Source organism: Diachasmimorpha longicaudata, unplaced genomic scaffold, assembly GCF_034640455.1.
Source record: "Diachasmimorpha longicaudata isolate KC_UGA_2023 unplaced genomic scaffold, iyDiaLong2 ctg00000061.1, whole genome shotgun sequence".
Lineage (NCBI taxonomy): Eukaryota > Metazoa > Arthropoda > Insecta > Hymenoptera > Braconidae > Diachasmimorpha > Diachasmimorpha longicaudata.
In genome coordinates, this window is record NW_026973897.1 from 565,974 (window position 1) to 587,080 (window position 21,107).

Consider the following 21,107-nt stretch of genomic DNA (forward strand, 5'->3'; position numbering starts at 1 on the left):
TAAGTGGGAACGATTTGTCTTCGAGAAAAAGTCGATTATACATATGCGTTTTTACGACATCGTGGGAATCACTTTTTTTTGGCTGCACCTAGACGAAATCTGGCATCATATTCGGTTTCAGCACGTCGAATAACCAAGGAAACTGATGCAACATCGTTTTCTTCGCGACCACTGCTCACGAAAAACTCAATCATAGAAGTTGATATTCGGGTTCGATATGATGACATATAACTTGAGTACACATTGCCGTAGGCCGATAAAACCGCGTGCAATAGCTTCGTCTCGTCGAACTACACGAGTGCAATGCGCAAAGTTTAAGTGGGAACGATCTGTCTTCGAGAAAAAGTCGATTATACATATGCGTTTTTACGACATCGTGGGAATCACTTTTTTTTGGCTGCACCTAGACGAAATCTGGCATCATATTCGGTTTCAGCACGTCGAATAACCAAGGAAACTGATGCAACATCGTTTTCTTCGCGACCACTGCTCACGAAAAACTCAATCATAGAAGTTGATATTCGGGTTCGATATGATGACATATAACTTGAGTGCACATTGTCGTAGGCCGATAAAACCGCGTGCAAAAGCTTCGTCTCGTCGAACTACACGAGTGCAATGCGCAAAGTTTAAGTGGGAACGATTTGTCTTCGAGAAAACGTCGATTATACATATGCGTTTTTACGACATCGTGGGAATCACTTTTTTTTGGCTGCGCCTAGACGAAATCTGGCATCATATTCGGTTTCAGCACGTCGAATAACCAAGGAAACTGATGCAACATCGTTTTCTTCGCGACCACTGCTCACGAAAAACTCAATCATAGAAGTTGATATTCGGGTTCGCTATGATGATATATAACTTGAGTACACATTGTCGTAGGCCGATAAAACCGTGTGCAATAGCTTCGTCTCGTCGGACTACACGAGTGCAATGCGCAAAGTTTAAGTGGGAACGATTTGTCTTCGAGAAAACGTCGATTATACATATGCGTTTTTACGACATCGTGGGGATCACTTTTTTTTAGCTGCACCTAGACGAAATCTGGCATCATATTCGGTTTCAGCACGTCGAATAACCAAGGAAACTGATGCAACATCGTTTTCTTCGCGACCACTGCTCACGAAAAACTCAATCATAGAAGTTGATATTCGGGTTCGATATGATGACATATAACTTGAGTACACATTGCCGTAGGCCGATAAAACCGCGTGCAATAGCTTCGTCTCGTCGAACTACACGAGTGCAATGCGCAAAGTTTAAGTGGGATCGATTTGTCTTCGAGAAAAAGTCGATTATACATATGCGTTTTTACGACATCGTGGGAATCACTTTTTTTTGGCTGCACCTAGACGAAATCTGGCATCATATTCGGTTTCAGCACGTCGAATAACCAAGGAAACTGATGCAACATCGTTTTCTTCGCGACCACTGCTCACGAAAAACTCAATCATAGAAGTTGATATTCGGGTTCGCTATGATGACATATAACTTGAGTACACATTGTCGTAGGCCGATAAAACCGCGTGCAATAGCTTCGTCTCGTCGAACTACACGAGTGCAATGCGCAAAGTCTAAGTGGGATCGATTTGTCTTCGAGAAAAAGTCGATTATACATATGCGTTTTTACGACATCGTGGGAATCACTTTTTTTTGGCTGCACTTAGACGAAATCTGGCATCATATTCGGTTTCAGCACGTCGAATAACCAAGGAAACTGATGCAACATCGTTTTCTTCGCGACCACTGCTCACGAAAAACTCAATCATAGAAGTTGATATTCGGGTTCGCTATGATGACATATAACTTGAGTACACATTGTCGTAGGCCGATAAAACCGCGTGCAATAGCTTCGTCTCGTCGAACTACACGAGTGCAATGCGCAAAGTTTAAGTGGGAACGATTTGTCTTCGAGAAAACGTCGATTATACATATGCGTTTTTACGACATCGTGGGAATCACTTTTTTTTGGCTGCACCTAGACGAAATCTGGCATCATATTCGGTTTCAGCACGTCGAATAACCAAGGAAACTGATGCAACATCGTTTTCTTCGCGACCACTGCTCACGAAAAACTCAATCATAGAAGTTGATATTCGGGTTCGATATGATGACATATAACTTGAGTACACATTGTCGTAGGCCGATAAAACCGCGTGCAATAGCTTCGTCCCGTCGAACTACACGAGTGCAATGCGCAAAGTTTAAGTGGGAACGATTTGTCTTCGAGAAAACGTCGATTATACATATGCGTTTTTACGACATCGTGGGAATCACTTTTTTTTGGCTGCACCTAGACGAAATCTGGCATCATATTCGGTTTCAGCACGTCGAATAACCAAGGAAACTGATGCAACATCGTTTTCTTCGCGACCACTGCTCACGAAAAACTCAATTATAGAAGTTGATATTCGGGTTCGATATGATGACATATAACTTGAGTACACATTGTCGTAGGCCGATAACACCGCATGCAATCGCTTCGTCTCGTCGAACTACACGAGTGCAATGCGCAAAGTTTAAGTGGGAACGATTTGTCTTCGAGAAAAAGTCGATTATACATATGCGTTTTTACGACATCGTGGGAATCACTTTTTTTTGGCTGCACCTAGACGAAATCTGGCATCATATTCGGTTTCAGCACGTCGAATAACCAGGGAAACTGATGCAACATCGTTTTCTTCGCGACCACTGCTCACGAAAAACTCAATCATAGAAGTTGATATTCGGGTTCGATATGATGACATATAACTTGAGTGCACATTGTCGTAGGCCGATAAAACCGCGTGCAAAAGCTTCGTCTCGTCGAACTACACGAGTGCAATGCGCAAAGTTTAAGTGGGAACGATTTGTCTTCGAGAAAACGTCGATTATACATATGCGTTTTTACGACATCGTGGGGATCACTTTTTTTTAGCTGCACCTAGACGAAATCTGGCATCATATTCGGTTTCAGCACGTCGAATAACCAAGGAAACTGATGCAACATCGTTTTCTTCGCGACCACTGCTCACGAAAAACATAATCATAGAAGTTGATATTCGGGTTCGAAATGATGGCATATAACTTGAGTACATATTGTCGTAGGCCGATAAAACCGCCTGCAATAGCTTCGTCTCGTCGAACTACACGAGTGCAATGCGCAAAGTTTAAGTGGGAACGATTTGTCTTCGAGAAACAGTCGATTATACATATGCGTCTTTACGACATCGTGGGAATCACTTTTTTTTGGCTGCACCTAGACGAAATCTGGCATCATATTCGGTTTCAGCACGTCGAATAACCAAGGAAACTGATGCAACATCGTTTTCTTCGCGACCACTGCTCACGAAAAACTCAATCATAGAAGTTGATATTCGGGTTCGATATGATGACATATAACTTGAGTGCACATTGTCGTAGGCCGATAAAACCGCGTGCAAAAGCTTCGTCTCGTCGAACTACACGAGTGCAATGCGCAAAGTTTAAGTGGGAACGATTTGTCTTCGAGAAAACGTCGATTATACATATGCGTTTTTACGACATCGTGGGAATCACTTTTTTTTGGCTGCACCTAGACGAAATCTGGCATCATATTCGGTTTCAGCACGTCGAATAACCAAGGAAACTGATGCAACATCGTTTTCTTCGCGACCACTGCTCACGAAAAACTCAATCATAGAAGTTGATATTCGGGTTCGATATGATGGCATATAACTTGAGTACACATTGTCGTAGGCCGATAAAACCGCGTGCAATAGCTTCGTCTCGTCGAACTACACGAGTGCAATGCGCAAAGTTTAAGTGGGAACGATTTGTCTTCGAGAAAACGTCGATTATACATATGCGTTTTTACGACATCGTGGGGATCACTTTTTTTTAGCTGCACCTAGACGAAATCTGGCATCATATTCGGTTTCAGCACGTCGAATAACCAAGGAAACTGATGCAACATCGTTTTCTTCGCGACCACTGCTCACGAAAAACTTAATCATAGAAGTTGATATTCGGGTTCGAAATGATGGCATATAACTTGAGTACATATTGTCGTAGGCCGATAAAACCGCCTGCAATAGCTTCGTCTCGTCGAACTACACGAGTGCAATGCGCAAAGTTTAAGTGGGAACGATTTGTCTTCGAGAAACAGTCGATTATACATATGCGTCTTTACGACATCGTGGGAATCACTTTTTTTTGGCTGCACCTAGACGAAATCTGGCATCATATTCGGTTTCAGCACGTCGAATAACCAAGGAAACTGATGCAACATCGTTTTCTTCGCGACCACTGCTCACGAAAAACTCAATCATAGAAGTTGATATTCGGGTTCGATATGATGACATATAACTTGAGTGCACATTGTCGTAGGCCGATAAAACCGCGTGCAAAAGCTTCGTCTCGTCGAACTACACGAGTGCAATGCGCAAAGTTTAAGTGGGAACGATTTGTCTTCGAGAAAACGTCGATTATACATATGCGTTTTTACGACATCGTGGGAATCACTTTTTTTTGGCTGCACCTAGACGAAATCTGGCATCATATTCGGTTTCAGCACGTCGAATAACCAAGGAAACTGATGCAACATCGTTTTCTTCGCGACCACTGCTCACGAAAAACTCAATCATAGAAGTTGATATTCGGGTTCGATATGATGGCATATGACTTGAGTACACATTGTCGTAGGCCGATAAAACCGCGTGCAATAGCTTCGTCTCGTCGAACTACACGAGTGCAATGCGCAAAGTTTAAGTGGGAACGATTTGTCTTCGAGAAAACGTCGATTATACATATGCGTTTTTACGACATCGTAGGAATCACTTTTTTTTGGCTGCACCTAGACGAAATCGGGCATCATATTCGGTTTCAGCACGTCGAATAACTAAGGAAACTCATGCAACATGGTTTTCTTCGCGACCACTGCTCACGAGAAACTCAATCATAGAAGTTGATATTCGGGTTCGATATGATGACATATATCTTGAGTACACATTGTCGTAGGCCGATAAAACCGCGTGCAAAAGCTTCGTCTCGTCGAACTACACGAGTGCAATGCGCAAAGTTTAAGTGGGAACGATTTGTCTTCGAGAAAACGTCGATTATACATATGCGTTTTTACGACATCGTGGGAATCACTTTTTTTTGGCTGCACCTAGACGAAATCTGGCATCATATTCGGTTTCAGCACGTCGAATAACCAAGGAAACTGATGCAACATCGTTTTCTTCGCGACCACTGCTCACGAAAAACTCAATCATAGAAGTTGATATTCGGGTTCGCTATGATGACATATAACTTGAGTACACATTGTCGTAGGCCGATAAAACCGCGTGCAATAGCTTCGTCTCGTCGAACTACACGAGTGCAATGCGCAAAGTTTAAGTGGGAACGATTTGTCTTCGAGAAAACGTCGATTATACATATGCGTTTTTACGACATCGTGGGGATCACTTTTTTTTAGCTGCACCTAGACGAAATCTGGCATCATATTCGGTTTCAGCACGTCGAATAACCAAGGAAACTGATGCAACATCGTTTTCTTCACGACCACTGCTCACGAAAAACTTAATCATAGAAGTTGATATTCGGGTTCGATATGATGACATATAACTTGAGTACACATTGCCGTAGGCCGATAAAACCGCGTGCAATAGCTTCGTCTCGTCGAACTACACGAGTGCAATGCGCAAAGTTTAAGTGGGAACAATTTGTCTTCGAGAAAAAGTCGATTATACATATGCGTTTTTACGACATCGTGGGAATCACTTTTTTTTGGCTGCACCTAGACGAAATCTGGCATCATATTCGGTTTCAGCACGTCGAATAACCAAGGAAACTGATGCAACATCGTTTTCTTCGCGACCACTGCTCACGAAAAACTCAATCATAGAAGTTGATATTCGGGTTGGATATGATGACATATAACTTGAGTACACATTGTCGTAGGCCGATAAAACCGCGTGCAAAAGCTTCGTCTCGTCGAACTACACGAGTGCAATGCGCAAAGTTTAAGTGGGAACGATTTGTCTTCGAGAAACAGTCGATTATACATATGCGTCTTTACGACATCGTGGGAATCACTTTTTTTTGGCTGCACCTAGACGAAATCTGGCATCATATTCGGTTTCAGCACGTCGAATAACGAAGGAAACTGATGCAACATCGTTTTCTTCGCGACCACTGCTCACGAAAAACTCAATCATAGAAGTTGATATTCGGGTTCGATATGATGACATATAACTTGAGTGCACATTGTCGTAGGCCGATAAAACCGCGTGCAAAAGCTTCGTCTCGTCGAACTACACGAGTGCAATGCGCAAAGTTTAAGTGGGAACGATTTGTCTTCGAGAAAACGTCGATTATACATATGCGTTTTTACGACATCGTGGGGATCACTTTTTTTTAGCTGCACCTAGACGAAATCTGGCATCATATTCGGTTTCAGCACGTCGAATAACCAAGGAAACTGATGCAACATCGTTTTCTTCGCGACCACTGCTCACGAAAAACTCAATCATAGAAGTTGATATCCGTGTTCGATATGATGGCATATAACTTGAGTACACATTGTCGTAGGCCGATAAAACCGCGTGCAATAGCTTCGTCTCGTCGAACTACACGAGTGCAATGCGCAAAGTTTAAGTGGGAACGATTTGTCTTCGAGAAAACGTCGATTATACATATGCGTTTTTACGACATCGTGGGGATCACTTTTTTTTAGCTGCACCTAGACGAAATCTGGCATCATATTCGGTTTCAGCACGTCGAATAACCAAGGAAACTGATGCAACATCGTTTTCTTCGCGACCACTGCTCACGAAAAACTTAATCATAGAAGTTGATATTCGGGTTCGAAATGATGGCATATAACTTGAGTACATATTGTCGTAGGCCGATAAAACCGCCTGCAATAGCTTCGTCTCGTCGAACTACACGAGTGCAATGCGCAAAGTTTAAGTGGGAACGATTTGTCTTCGAGAAACAGTCGATTATACATATGCGTCTTTACGACATCGTGGGAATCACTTTTTTTTGGCTGCACCTAGACGAAATCTGGCATCATATTCGGTTTCAGCACGTCGAATAACCAAGGAAACTGATGCAACATCGTTTTCTTCGCGACCACTGCTCACGAAAAACTCAATCATAGAAGTAGATATTCGGGTTCCATATGATGACATATAACTTGAGTGCACATTGTCGTAGGCCGATAAAACCGCGTGCAAAAGCTTCGTCTCGTCGAACTACACGAGTGCAATGCGCAAAGTTTAAGTGGGAACGATTTGTCTTCGAGAAAACGTCGATTATACATATGCGTTTTTACGACATCGTGGGAATCACTTTTTTTTGGCTGCACCTAGACGAAATCTGGCATCATATTCGGTTTCAGCACGTCGAATAACCAAGGAAACTGATGCAACATCGTTTTCTTCGCGACCACTGCTCACGAAAAACTCAATCATAGAAGTTGATATTCGGGTTCGATATGATGGCATATAACTTGAGTACACATTGTCGTAGGCCGATAAAACCGCGTGCAATAGCTTCGTCTCGTCGAACTACACGAGTGCAATGCGCAAAGTTTAAGTGGGAACGATTTGTCTTCGAGAAAACGTCGATTATACATATGCGTTTTTACGACATCGTGGGGATCACTTTTTTTTAGCTGCACCTAGACGAAATCTGGCATCATATTCGGTTTCAGCACGTCGAATAACCAAGGAAACTGATGCAACATCGTTTTCTTCGCGACCACTGCTCACGAAAAACTTAATCATAGAAGTTGATATTCGGGTTCGAAATGATGGCATATAACTTGAGTACATATTGTCGTAGGCCGATAAAACCGCCTGCAATAGCTTCGTCTCGTCGAACTACACGAGTGCAATGCGCAAAGTTTAAGTGGGAACGATTTGTCTTCGAGAAACAGTCGATTATACATATGCGTCTTTACGACATCGTGGGAATCACTTTTTTTTGGCTGCACCTAGACGAAATCTGGCATCATATTCGGTTTCAGCACGTCGAATAACCAAGGAAACTGATGCAACATCGTTTTCTTCGCGACCACTGCTCACGAAAAACTCAATCATAGAAGTTGATATTCGGGTTCGATATGATGACATATAACTTGAGTGCACATTGTCGTAGGCCGATAAAACCGCGTGCAAAAGCTTCGTCTCGTCGAACTACACGAGTGCAATGCGCAAAGTTTAAGTGGGAACGATTTGTCTTCGAGAAAACGTCGATTATACATATGCGTTTTTACGACATCGTGGGAATCACTTTTTTTTGGCTGCACCTAGACGAAATCTGGCATCATATTCGGTTTCAGCACGTCGAATAACCAAGGAAACTGATGCAACATCGTTTTCTTCGCGACCACTGCTCACGAAAAACTCAATCATAGAAGTTGATATTCGGGTTCGATATGATGGCATATGACTTGAGTACACATTGTCGTAGGCCGATAAAACCGCGTGCAATAGCTTCGTCTCGTCGAACTACACGAGTGCAATGCGCAAAGTTTAAGTGGGAACGATTTGTCTTCGAGAAAACGTCGATTATACATATGCGTTTTTACGACATCGTAGGAATCACTTTTTTTTGGCTGCACCTAGACGAAATCGGGCATCATATTCGGTTTCAGCACGTCGAATAACTAAGGAAACTCATGCAACATGGTTTTCTTCGCGACCACTGCTCACGAGAAACTCAATCATAGAAGTTGATATTCGGGTTCGATATGATGACATATATCTTGAGTACACATTGTCGTAGGCCGATAAAACCGCGTGCAAAAGCTTCGTCTCGTCGAACTACACGAGTGCAATGCGCAAAGTTTAAGTGGGAACGATTTGTCTTCGAGAAAACGTCGATTATACATATGCGTTTTTACGACATCGTGGGAATCACTTTTTTTTGGCTGCACCTAGACGAAATCTGGCATCATATTCGGTTTCAGCACGTCGAATAACCAAGGAAACTGATGCAACATCGTTTTCTTCGCGACCACTGCTCACGAAAAACTCAATCATAGAAGTTGATATTCGGGTTCGCTATGATGACATATAACTTGAGTACACATTGTCGTAGGCCGATAAAACCGCGTGCAATAGCTTCGTCTCGTCGAACTACACGAGTGCAATGCGCAAAGTTTAAGTGGGAACGATTTGTCTTCGAGAAAACGTCGATTATACATATGCGTTTTTACGACATCGTGGGGATCACTTTTTTTTAGCTGCACCTAGACGAAATCTGGCATCATATTCGGTTTCAGCACGTCGAATAACCAAGGAAACTGATGCAACATCGTTTTCTTCACGACCACTGCTCACGAAAAACTTAATCATAGAAGTTGATATTCGGGTTCGATATGATGACATATAACTTGAGTACACATTGCCGTAGGCCGATAAAACCGCGTGCAATAGCTTCGTCTCGTCGAACTACACGAGTGCAATGCGCAAAGTTTAAGTGGGAACAATTTGTCTTCGAGAAAAAGTCGATTATACATATGCGTTTTTACGACATCGTGGGAATCACTTTTTTTTGGCTGCACCTAGACGAAATCTGGCATCATATTCGGTTTCAGCACGTCGAATAACCAAGGAAACTGATGCAACATCGTTTTCTTCGCGACCACTGCTCACGAAAAACTCAATCATAGAAGTTGATATTCGGGTTCGATATGATGACATATAACTTGAGTACACATTGTCGTAGGCCGATAAAACCGCGTGCAAAAGCTTCGTCTCGTCGAACTACACGAGTGCAATGCGCAAAGTTTAAGTGGGAACGATTTGTCTTCGAGAAACAGTCGATTATACATATGCGTCTTTACGACATCGTGGGAATCACTTTTTTTTGGCTGCACCTAGACGAAATCTGGCATCATATTCGGTTTCAGCACGTCGAATAACGAAGGAAACTGATGCAACATCGTTTTCTTCGCGACCACTGCTCACGAAAAACTCAATCATAGAAGTTGATATTCGGGTTCGATATGATGACATATAACTTGAGTGCACATTGTCGTAGGCCGATAAAACCGCGTGCAAAAGCTTCGTCTCGTCGAACTACACGAGTGCAATGCGCAAAGTTTAAGTGGGAACGATTTGTCTTCGAGAAAACGTCGATTATACATATGCGTTTTTACGACATCGTGGGGATCACTTTTTTTTAGCTGCACCTAGACGAAATCTGGCATCATATTCGGTTTCAGCACGTCGAATAACCAAGGAAACTGATGCAACATCGTTTTCTTCGCGACCACTGCTCACGAAAAACTCAATCATAGAAGTTGATATCCGGGTTCGATATGATGGCATATAACTTGAGTACACATTGTCGTAGGCCGATAAAACCGCGTGCAATAGCTTCGTCTCGTCGAACTACACGAGTGCAATGCGCAAAGTTTAAGTGGGAACGATTTGTCTTCGAGAAAACGTCGATTATACATATGCGTTTTTACGACATCGTGGGGATCACTTTTTTTTAGCTGCACCTAGACGAAATCTGGCATCATATTCGGTTTCAGCACGTCGAATAACCAAGGAAACTGATGCAACATCGTTTTCTTCGCGACCACTGCTCACGAAAAACTTAATCATAGAAGTTGATATTCGGGTTCGAAATGATGGCATATAACTTGAGTACATATTGTCGTAGGCCGATAAAACCGCCTGCAATAGCTTCGTCTCGTCGAACTACACGAGTGCAATGCGCAAAGTTTAAGTGGGAACGATTTGTCTTCGAGAAACAGTCGATTATACATATGCGTCTTTACGACATCGTGGGAATCACTTTTTTTTGGCTGCACCTAGACGAAATCTGGCATCATATTCGGTTTCAGCACGTCGAATAACCAAGGAAACTGATGCAACATCGTTTTCTTCGCGACCACTGCTCACGAAAAACTCAATCATAGAAGTTGATATTCGGGTTCGATATGATGACATATATCTTGAGTACACATTGTCGTAGGCCGATAAAACCGCGTGCAAAAGCTTCGTCTCGTCGAACTACACGAGTGCAATGCGCAAAGTTTAAGTGGGAACGATTTGTCTTCGAGAAAACGTCGATTATACATATGCGTTTTTACGACATCGTGGGAATCACTTTTTTTTGGCTGCACCTAGACGAAATCTGGCATCATATTCGGTTTCAGCACGTCGAATAACCAAGGAAACTGATGCAACATCGTTTTCTTCGCGACCACTGCTCACGAAAAACTCAATCATAAAAGTTGATATTCGGGTTCGCTATGATGACATATAACTTGAGTACACATTGTCGTAGGCCGATAAAACCGCGTGCAATAGCTTCGTCTCGTCGAACTACACGAGTGCAATGCGCAAAGTTTAAGTGGGAACGATTTGTCTTCGAGAAAACGTCGATTATACATATGCGTTTTTACGACATCGTGGGGATCACTTTTTTTTAGCTGCACCTAGACGAAATCTGGCATCATATTCGGTTTCAGCACGTCGAATAACCAAGGAAACTGATGCAACATCGTTTTCTTCACGACCACTGCTCACGAAAAACTTAATCATAGAAGTTGATATTCGGGTTCGATATGATGACATATAACTTGAGTACACATTGCCGTAGGCCGATAAAACCGCGTGCAATAGCTTCGTCTCGTCGAACTACACGAGTGCAATGCGCAAAGTTTAAGTGGGAACAATTTGTCTTCGAGAAAAAGTCGATTATACATATGCGTTTTTACGACATCGTGGGAATCACTTTTTTTTGGCTGCACCTAGACGAAATCTGGCATCATATTCGGTTTCAGCACGTCGAATAACCAAGGAAACTGATGCAACATCGTTTTCTTCGCGACCACTGCTCACGAAAAACTCAATCATAGAAGTTGATATTCGGGTTCGATATGATGACATATAACTTGAGTACACATTGTCGTAGGCCGATAACACCGCATGCAATCGCTTCGTCTCGTCGAACTACACGAGTGCAATGCGCAAAGTTTAAGTGGGAACGATTTGTCTTCGAGAAACAGTCGATTATACATATGCGTTTTTACGACATTGTGGAATCACTTTTTTTTGGCTGCACCTAGACGAAATCTGGCATCATATTCGGTTTCAGCACGTCGAATAACCAAGGAAACTGATGCAACATCGTTTTCTTCGCGACCACTACTCACGGAAAACTCAATCATAGAAGTTGATATTCGGGTTCGATATGATGACATATATCTTGAGTACACATTGTCGTAGGCCGATAAAACCGCGTGCAAAAGCTTCGTCTCGTCGAACTACACGAGTGCAATGCGCAAAGTTTAAGTGGGAACGATTTGTCTTCGAGAAAACGTCGATTATACATATGCGTTTTTACGACATCGTGGGAATCACTTTTTTTTGGCTGCACCTAGACGAAATCTGGCATCATATTCGGTTTCAGCACGTCGAATAACCAAGGAAACTGATGCAACATCGTTTTCTTCGCGACCACTGCTCACGAAAAACTCCATCATAGAAGTTGATATTCGGGTTCGCTATGATGACATATAACTTGAGTACACATTGTCGTAGGCCGATAAAACCGCGTGCAATAGCTTCGTCTCGTCGAACTACACGAGTGCAATGCGCAAAGTTTAAGTGGGAACGATTTGTCTTCGAGAAAACGTCGATTATACATATGCGTTTTTACGACATCGTGGGGATCACTTTTTTTTAGCTGCACCTAGACGAAATCTGGCATCATATTCGGTTTCAGCACGTCGAATAACCAAGGAAACTGATGCAACATCGTTTTCTTCGCGACCACTGCTCACGAAAAACTCAATCATAGAAGTTGATATTCGGGTTCGATATGATGACATATAACTTGAGTACACATTGCCGTAGGCCGATAAAACCGCGTGCAATAGCTTCGTCTCGTCGAACTACACGAGTGCAATGCGCAAAGTTTAAGTGGGAACGATTTGTCTTCGAGAAAAAGTCGATTATACATATGCGTTTTTACGACATCGTGGGAATCACTTTTTTTTGGCTGCACCTAGACGAAATCTGGCATCATATTCGGTTTCAGCACGTCGAATAACCAAGGAAACTGATGCAACATCGTTTTCTTCGCGACCACTGCTCACGAAAAACTCAATCATAGAAGTTGATATTCGGGTTCGATATGATGACATATAACTTGAGTACACATTGTCGTAGGCCGATAAAACCGCGTGCAATAGCTTCGTCCCGTCGAACTACACGAGTGCAATGCGCAAAGTTTAAGTGGGAACGATTTGTCTTCGAGAAAACGTCGATTATACATATGCGTTTTTACGACATCGTGGGGATCACTTTTTTTTAGCTGCTCCTAGACGAAATCTGGCATCATATTCGGTTTCAGCACGTCGAATAACCAAGGAAACTGATGCAACATCGTTTTCTTCCCGACCACTGCTCACGAAAAACTTAATCATAGAAGTTGATATTCGGGTTCGATATGATGGCATATAACTTGAGTACATATTGTCGTACGCCGATAAAACCGCCTGCAATAGCTTCGTCTCGTCGAACTACACGAGTGCAATGCGCAAAGTTTAAGTGGGAACGATTTGTCTTCGAGAAACAGTCGATTATACATATGCGTTTTTACGACATCGTGGGGATCACTTTTTTTTAGCTGCACCTAGACGAAATCTGGCATCATATTCGGTTTCAGCACGTCGAATAACCAAGGAAACTGATGCAACATCGTTTTCTTCGCGACCACTGCTCACGAAAAACTCAATCATAGAAGTTGATATCCGGGTTCGATATGATGGCATATAACTTGAGTACACATTGTCGTAGGCCGATAAAACCGCGTGCAATAGCTTCGTCTCGTCGAACTACACGAGTGCAATGCGCAAAGTTTAAGTGGGAACGATTTGTCTTCGAGAAAACGTCGATTATACATATGCGTTTTTACGACATCGTGGGGATCACTTTTTTTTAGCTGCACCTAGACGAAATCTGGCATCATATTCGGTTTCAGCACGTCGAATAACCAAGGAAACTGATGCAACATCGTTTTCTTCGCGACCACTGCTCACGAAAAACTTAATCATAGAAGTTGATATTCGGGTTCGAAATGATGGCATATAACTTGAGTACATATTGTCGTAGGCCGATAAAACCGCCTGCAATAGCTTCGTCTCGTCGAACTACACGAGTGCAATGCGCAAAGTTTAAGTGGGAACGATTTGTCTTCGAGAAACAGTCGATTATACATATGCGTCTTTACGACATCGTGGGAATCACTTTTTTTTGGCTGCACCTAGACGAAATCTGGCATCATATTCGGTTTCAGCACGTCGAATAACCAAGGAAACTGATGCAACATCGTTTTCTTCGCGACCACTGCTCACGAAAAACTCAATCATAGAAGTTGATATTCGGGTTCGATATGATGACATATATCTTGAGTACACATTGTCGTAGGCCGATAAAACCGCGTGCAAAAGCTTCGTCTCGTCGAACTACACGAGTGCAATGCGCAAAGTTTAAGTGGGAACGATTTGTCTTCGAGAAAACGTCGATTATACATATGCGTTTTTACGACATCCTGGGAATCACTTTTTTTTGGCTGCACCTAGACGAAATCTGGCATCATATTCGGTTTCAGCACGTCGAATAACCAAGGAAACTGATGCAACATCGTTTTCTTCGCGACCACTGCTCACGAAAAACTCCATCATAGAAGTTGATATTCGGGTTCGCTATGATGACATATAACTTGAGTACACATTGTCGTAGGCCGATAAAACCGCGTGCAATAGCTTCGTCTCGTCGAACTACACGAGTGCAATGCGCAAAGTTTAAGTGGGAACGATTTGTCTTCGAGAAACAGTCGATTATACATATGCGTTTTTACGACATCGTGGGAATCACTTTTTTTTGGCTGCACCTAGACGAAATCTGGCATCATATTCGGTTTCAGCACGTCGAATAACCAAGGAAACTGATGCAACATCGTTTTCTTCGCGACCACTGCTCACGAAAAACTCAATCATAAAAGTTGATATTCGGGTTCGATATGATGACATATAACTTGAGTGCACATTGTCGTAGGCCGATAAAACCGCGTGCAAAAGCTTCGTCTCGTCGAACTACACGAGTGCAATGCGCAAAGTTTAAGTGGGAACGATTTGTCTTCGAGAAAACGTCGATTATACATATGCGTTTTTACGACATCGTGGGAATCACTTTTTTTTGGCTGCACCTAGACGAAATCTGGCATCATATTCGGTTTCAGCACGTCGAATAACCAAGGAAACTGATGCAACATCGTTTTCTTCGCGACCACTGCTCACGAAAAACTCAATCATAGAAGTTGATATTCGGGTTCGATATGATGGCATATAACTTGAGTACACATTGTCGTAGGCCGATAAAACCGCGTGCAATAGCTTCGTCTCGTCGAACTACACGAGTGCAATGCGCAAAGTTTAAGTGGGAACGATTTGTCTTCGAGAAAACGTCGATTATACATATGCGTTTTTACGACATCGTGGGGATCACTTTTTTTTAGCTGCACCTAGACGAAATCTGGCATCATATTCGGTTTCAGCACGTCGAATAACCAAGGAAACTGATGCAACATCGTTTTCTTCGCGACCACTGCTCACGAAAAACTTAATCATAGAAGTTGATATTCGGGTTCGAAATGATGGCATATAACTTGAGTACATATTGTCGTAGGCCGATAAAACCGCCTGCAATAGCTTCGTCTCGTCGAACTACACGAGTGCAATGCGCAAAGTTTAAGTGGGAACGATTTGTCTTCGAGAAACAGTCGATTATACATATGCGTCTTTACGACATCGTGGGAATCACTTTTTTTTGGCTGCACCTAGACGAAATCTGGCATCATATTCGGTTTCAGCACGTCGAATAACCAAGGAAACTGATGCAACATCGTTTTCTTCGCGACCACTGCTCACGAAAAACTCAATCATAGAAGTTGATATTCGGGTTCGATATGATGACATATAACTTGAGTGCACATTGTCGTAGGCCGATAAAACCGCGTGCAAAAGCTTCGTCTCGTCGAACTACACGAGTGCAATGCGCAAAGTTTAAGTGGGAACGATTTGTCTTCGAGAAAACGTCGATTATACATATGCGTTTTTACGACATCGTGGGAATCACTTTTTTTTGGCTGCACCTAGACGAAATCTGGCATCATATTCGGTTTCAGCACGTCGAATAACCAAGGAAACTGATGCAACATCGTTTTCTTCGCGACCACTGCTCACGAGAAACTCAATCATAGAAGTTGATATTCGGGTTTGATATGATGACATATATCTTGAGTACACATTGTCGTAGGCCGATAAAACCGCGTGCAAAAGCTTCGTCTCGTCGAACTACACGAGTGCAATGCGCAAAGTTTAAGTGGGAACGATTTGTCTTCGAGAAAACGTCGATTATACATATGCGTTTTTACGACATCGTGGGAATCACTTTTTTTTGGCTGCACCTAGACGAAATCTGGCATCATATTCGGTTTCAGCACGTCGAATAACCAAGGAAACTGATGCAACATCGTTTTCTTCGCGACCACTGCTCACGAAAAACTCAATCATAAAAGTTGATATTCGGGTTCGCTATGATGACATATAACTTGAGTACACATTGTCGTAGGCCGATAAAACCGCGTGCAATAGCTTCGTCTCGTCGAACTACACGAGTGCAATGCGCAAAGTTTAAGTGGGAACGATTTGTCTTCGAGAAAACGTCGATTATACATATGCGTTTTTACGACATCGTGGGGATCACTTTTTTTTAGCTGCACCTAGACGAAATCTGGCATCATATTCGGTTTCAGCACGTCGAATAACCAAGGAAACTGATGCAACATCGTTTTCTTCACGACCACTGCTCACGAAAAACTTAATCATAGAAGTTGATATTCGGGTTCGATATGATGACATATAACTTGAGTACACATTGCCGTAGGCCGATAAAACCGCGTGCAATAGCTTCGTCTCGTCGAACTACACGAGTGCAATGCGCAAAGTTTAAGTGGGAACAATTTGTCTTCGAGAAAAAGTCGATTATACATATGCGTTTTTACGACATCGTGGGAATCACTTTTTTTTGGCTGCACCTAGACGAAATCTGGCATCATATTCGGTTTCAGCACGTCGAATAACCAAGGAAACTGATGCAACATCGTTTTCTTCGCGACCACTGCTCACGAAAAACTCAATCATAGAAGTTGATATTCGGGTTCGATATGATGACATATAACTTGAGTACACATTGTCGTAGGCCGATAACACCGCATGCAATCGCTTCGTCTCGTCGAACTACACGAGTGCAATGCGCAAAGTTTAAGTGGGAACGATTTGTCTTCGAGAAACAGTCGATTATACATATGCGTTTTTACGACATCGTGGGAATCACTTTTTTTTGGCTGCACCTAGACGAAATCTGGCATCATATTCGGTTTCAGCACGTCGAATAACCAAGGAAACTGATGCAACATCGTTTTCTTCGCGACCACTGCTCACGGAAAACTCAATCATAGAAGTTGATATTCGGGTTCGATATGATGACATATATCTTGAGTACACATTGTCGTAGGCCGATAAAACCGCGTGCAAAAGCTTCGTCTCGTCGAACTACACGAGTGCAATGCGCAAAGTTTAAGTGGGAACGATTTGTCTTCGAGAAAACGTCGATTATACATATGCGTTTTTACGACATCGTGGGAATCACTTTTTTTTGGCTGCACCTAGACGAAATCTGGCATCATATTCGGTTTCAGCACGTCGAATAACCAAGGAAACTGATGCAACATCGTTTTCTTCGCGACCACTGCTCACGAGAAACTCAATCATAGAAGTTGATATTCGGGTTCGATATGATGACATATATCTTGAGTACACATTGTCGTAGGCCGATAAAACCGCGTGCAAAAGCTTCGTCTCGTCGAACTACACGAGTGCAATGCGCAAAGTTTAAGTGGGAACGATTTGTCTTCGAGAAAACGTCGATTATACATATGCGTTTTTACGACATCGTGGGAATCACTTTTTTTTGGCTGCACCTAGACGAAATCTGGCATCATATTCGGTTTCAGCACGTCGAATAACCAAGGAAACTGATGCAACATCGTTTTCTTCGCGACCACTGCTCACGAAAAACTCAATCATAGAAGTTGATATTCGGGTTCGCTATGATGACATATAACTTGAGTACACATTGTCGTAGGCCGATAAAACCGCGTGCAATAGCTTCGTCTCGTCGAACTACACGAGTGCAATGCGCAAAGTTTAAGTGGGAACGATTTGTCTTCGAGAAAACGTCGATTATACATATGCGTTTTTACGACATCGTGGGGATCACTTTTTTTTAGCTGCACCTAGACGAAATCTGGCATCATATTCGGTTTCAGCACGTCGAATAACCAAGGAAACTGATGCAACATCGTTTTCTTCACGACCACTGCTCACGAAAAACTTAATCATAGAAGTTGATATTCGGGTTCGATATGATGACATATAACTTGAGTACACATTGCCGTAGGCCGATAAAACCGCGTGCAATAGCTTCGTCTCGTCGAACTACACGAGTGCAATGCGCAAAGTTTAAGTGGGAACGATTTGTCTTCGAGAAACAGTCGATTATACATATGCGTTTTTACGACATCGTGGGAATCACTTTTTTTGGCTGCACCTAGACGAAATCTGGCATCATATTCGGTTTCAGCACGTCGAATAACCAAGGAAACTGATGCAACATCGTTTTCTTCGCGACCACTGCTCACGGAAAACTCAATCATAGAAGTTGATATTCGGGTTCGATATGATGACATATATCTTGAGTACACATTGTCGTAGGCCGATAAAACCGCGTGCAAAAGCTTCGTCTCGTCGAACTACACGAGTGCAATGCGCAAAGTTTAAGTGGGAACGATTTGTCTTCGAGAAAACGTCGATTATACATATGCGTTTTTACGACATCGTGGGAATCACTTTTTTTTGGCTGCACCTAGACGAAATCTGGCATCATATTCGGTTTCAGCACGTCGAATAACCAAGGAAACTGATGCAACATCGTTTTCTTCGCGACCACTGCTCACGAAAAACTCCATCATAGAAGTTGATATTCGGGTTCGCTATGATGACATATAACTTGAGTACACATTGTCGTAGGCCGATAAAACCGCGTGCAATAGCTTCGTCTCGTCGAACTACACGAGTGCAATGCGCAAAGTTTAAGTGGGAACGATTTGTCTTCGAGAAAACGTCGATTATACATATGCGTTTTTACGACATCGTGGGGATCACATTTTTTTAGCTGCACCTAGACGAAATCTGGCATCATATTCGGTTTCAGCACGTCGAATAACCAAGGAAACTGATGCAACATCGTTTTCTTCGCGACCACTGCTCACGAAAAACTCAATTATAGAAGTTGATATTCGGGTTCGATATGATGACATATAACCTGAGTACACATTGTCGTAGGCCGATAACACCGCATGCAATCGCTTCGTCTCGTCGAACTACACGAGTGCAATGCGCAAAGTTTAAGTGGGAACGATTTGTCTTCGAGAAAAAGTCGATTATACATATGCGTTTTTACGACATCGTGGGAATCACTTTTTTTTGGCTGCACCTAGACGAAATCTGGCATCATATTCGGTTTCAGCACGTCGAATAACCAAGGAAACTGATGCAACATCGTTTTCTTCGCGACCACTGCTCACGAAAAACTCAATCATAGAAGTTGATATTCGGGTTCGATATGATGACATATAACTTGAGTACACATTGTCGTAGGCCGATAAAACCGCGTGCAATAGCTTCGTCTCGTCGAACTACACGAGTGCAATGCGCAATGTTTAAGTGGGAACGATTTGTCTTCGAGAAAACGTCGATTATACATATGCGTTTTTACGACATCGTGGGGATCACTTTTTTTTAGCTGCACCTAGACGAAATCTGGCATCATGTTCGGTTTCAGCACGTCGAATAACCAAGGAAACTGATGCAACATCGTTTTCTTCGCGACCACTGCTCACGAAAAACTTAATCATAGAAGTTGATATTCGGGTTCGAAATGATGGCATATAACTTGAGTACATATTGTCGTAGGCCGATAAAACCGCCTGCAATAGCTTCGTCTCGTCGAACTACACGAGTGCAATGCGCAAAGTTTAAGTGGGAACGATTTGTCTTCGAGAAACAGTCGATTATACATATGCGTCTTTACGACATCGTGGGAATCACTTTTTTTTGGCTGCACCTAGACGAAATCTGGCATCATATTCGGTTTCAGCACGTCGAATAACCAAGGAAACTGATGCAACATCGTTTTCTTCGCGACCACTGCTCACGAAAAACTCAATCATAGAAGTTGATATTCGGGTTCGATATGATGACATATAACTTGAGTGCACATTGTCGTAGGCCGATAAAACCGCGTGCAAAAGCTTCGTCTCGTCGAACTACACGAGTGCAATGCGCAAAGTTTAAGTGGGAACGATTTGTCTTCGAGAAAACGTCGATTATACATATGCGTTTTTACGACATCGTGGGGATCACTTTTTTTTAGCTGCACCTAGACGAAATCTGGCATCATATTCGGTTTCAGCACGTCGAATAACCAAGGAAACTGATGCAACATCGTTTTCTTCGCGACCACTGCTCACGAAAAACTCAATCATAGAAGTTGATATCCGGGTTCGATATGATGGCATATAACTTGAGTACACATTGTCGTAGGCCGATAAAACCGCGTGCAATAGCTTCGTCTCGTCGAACTACACGAGTGCAATGCGCAAAGTTTAAGTGGGAACGATTTGTCTTCGAGAAAACGTCGATTATACATATGCGTTTTTACGACATCGTGGGGATCACTTTTTTTTAGCTGCACCTAGACGAAATCTGGCATCATATTCGGTTTCAGCACGTCGAATAACCAAGGAAACTGATGCAACATCGTTTTCTTCGCGACCACTGCTCACGAAAAACTTAATCATAGAAGTTGATATTCGGGTTCGAAATGATGGCATATAACTTGAGTACATATTGTCGTAGGCCGATAAAACCGCCTGCAATAGCTTCGTCTCGTCGAACTACACGAGTGCAATGCGCAAAGTTTAAG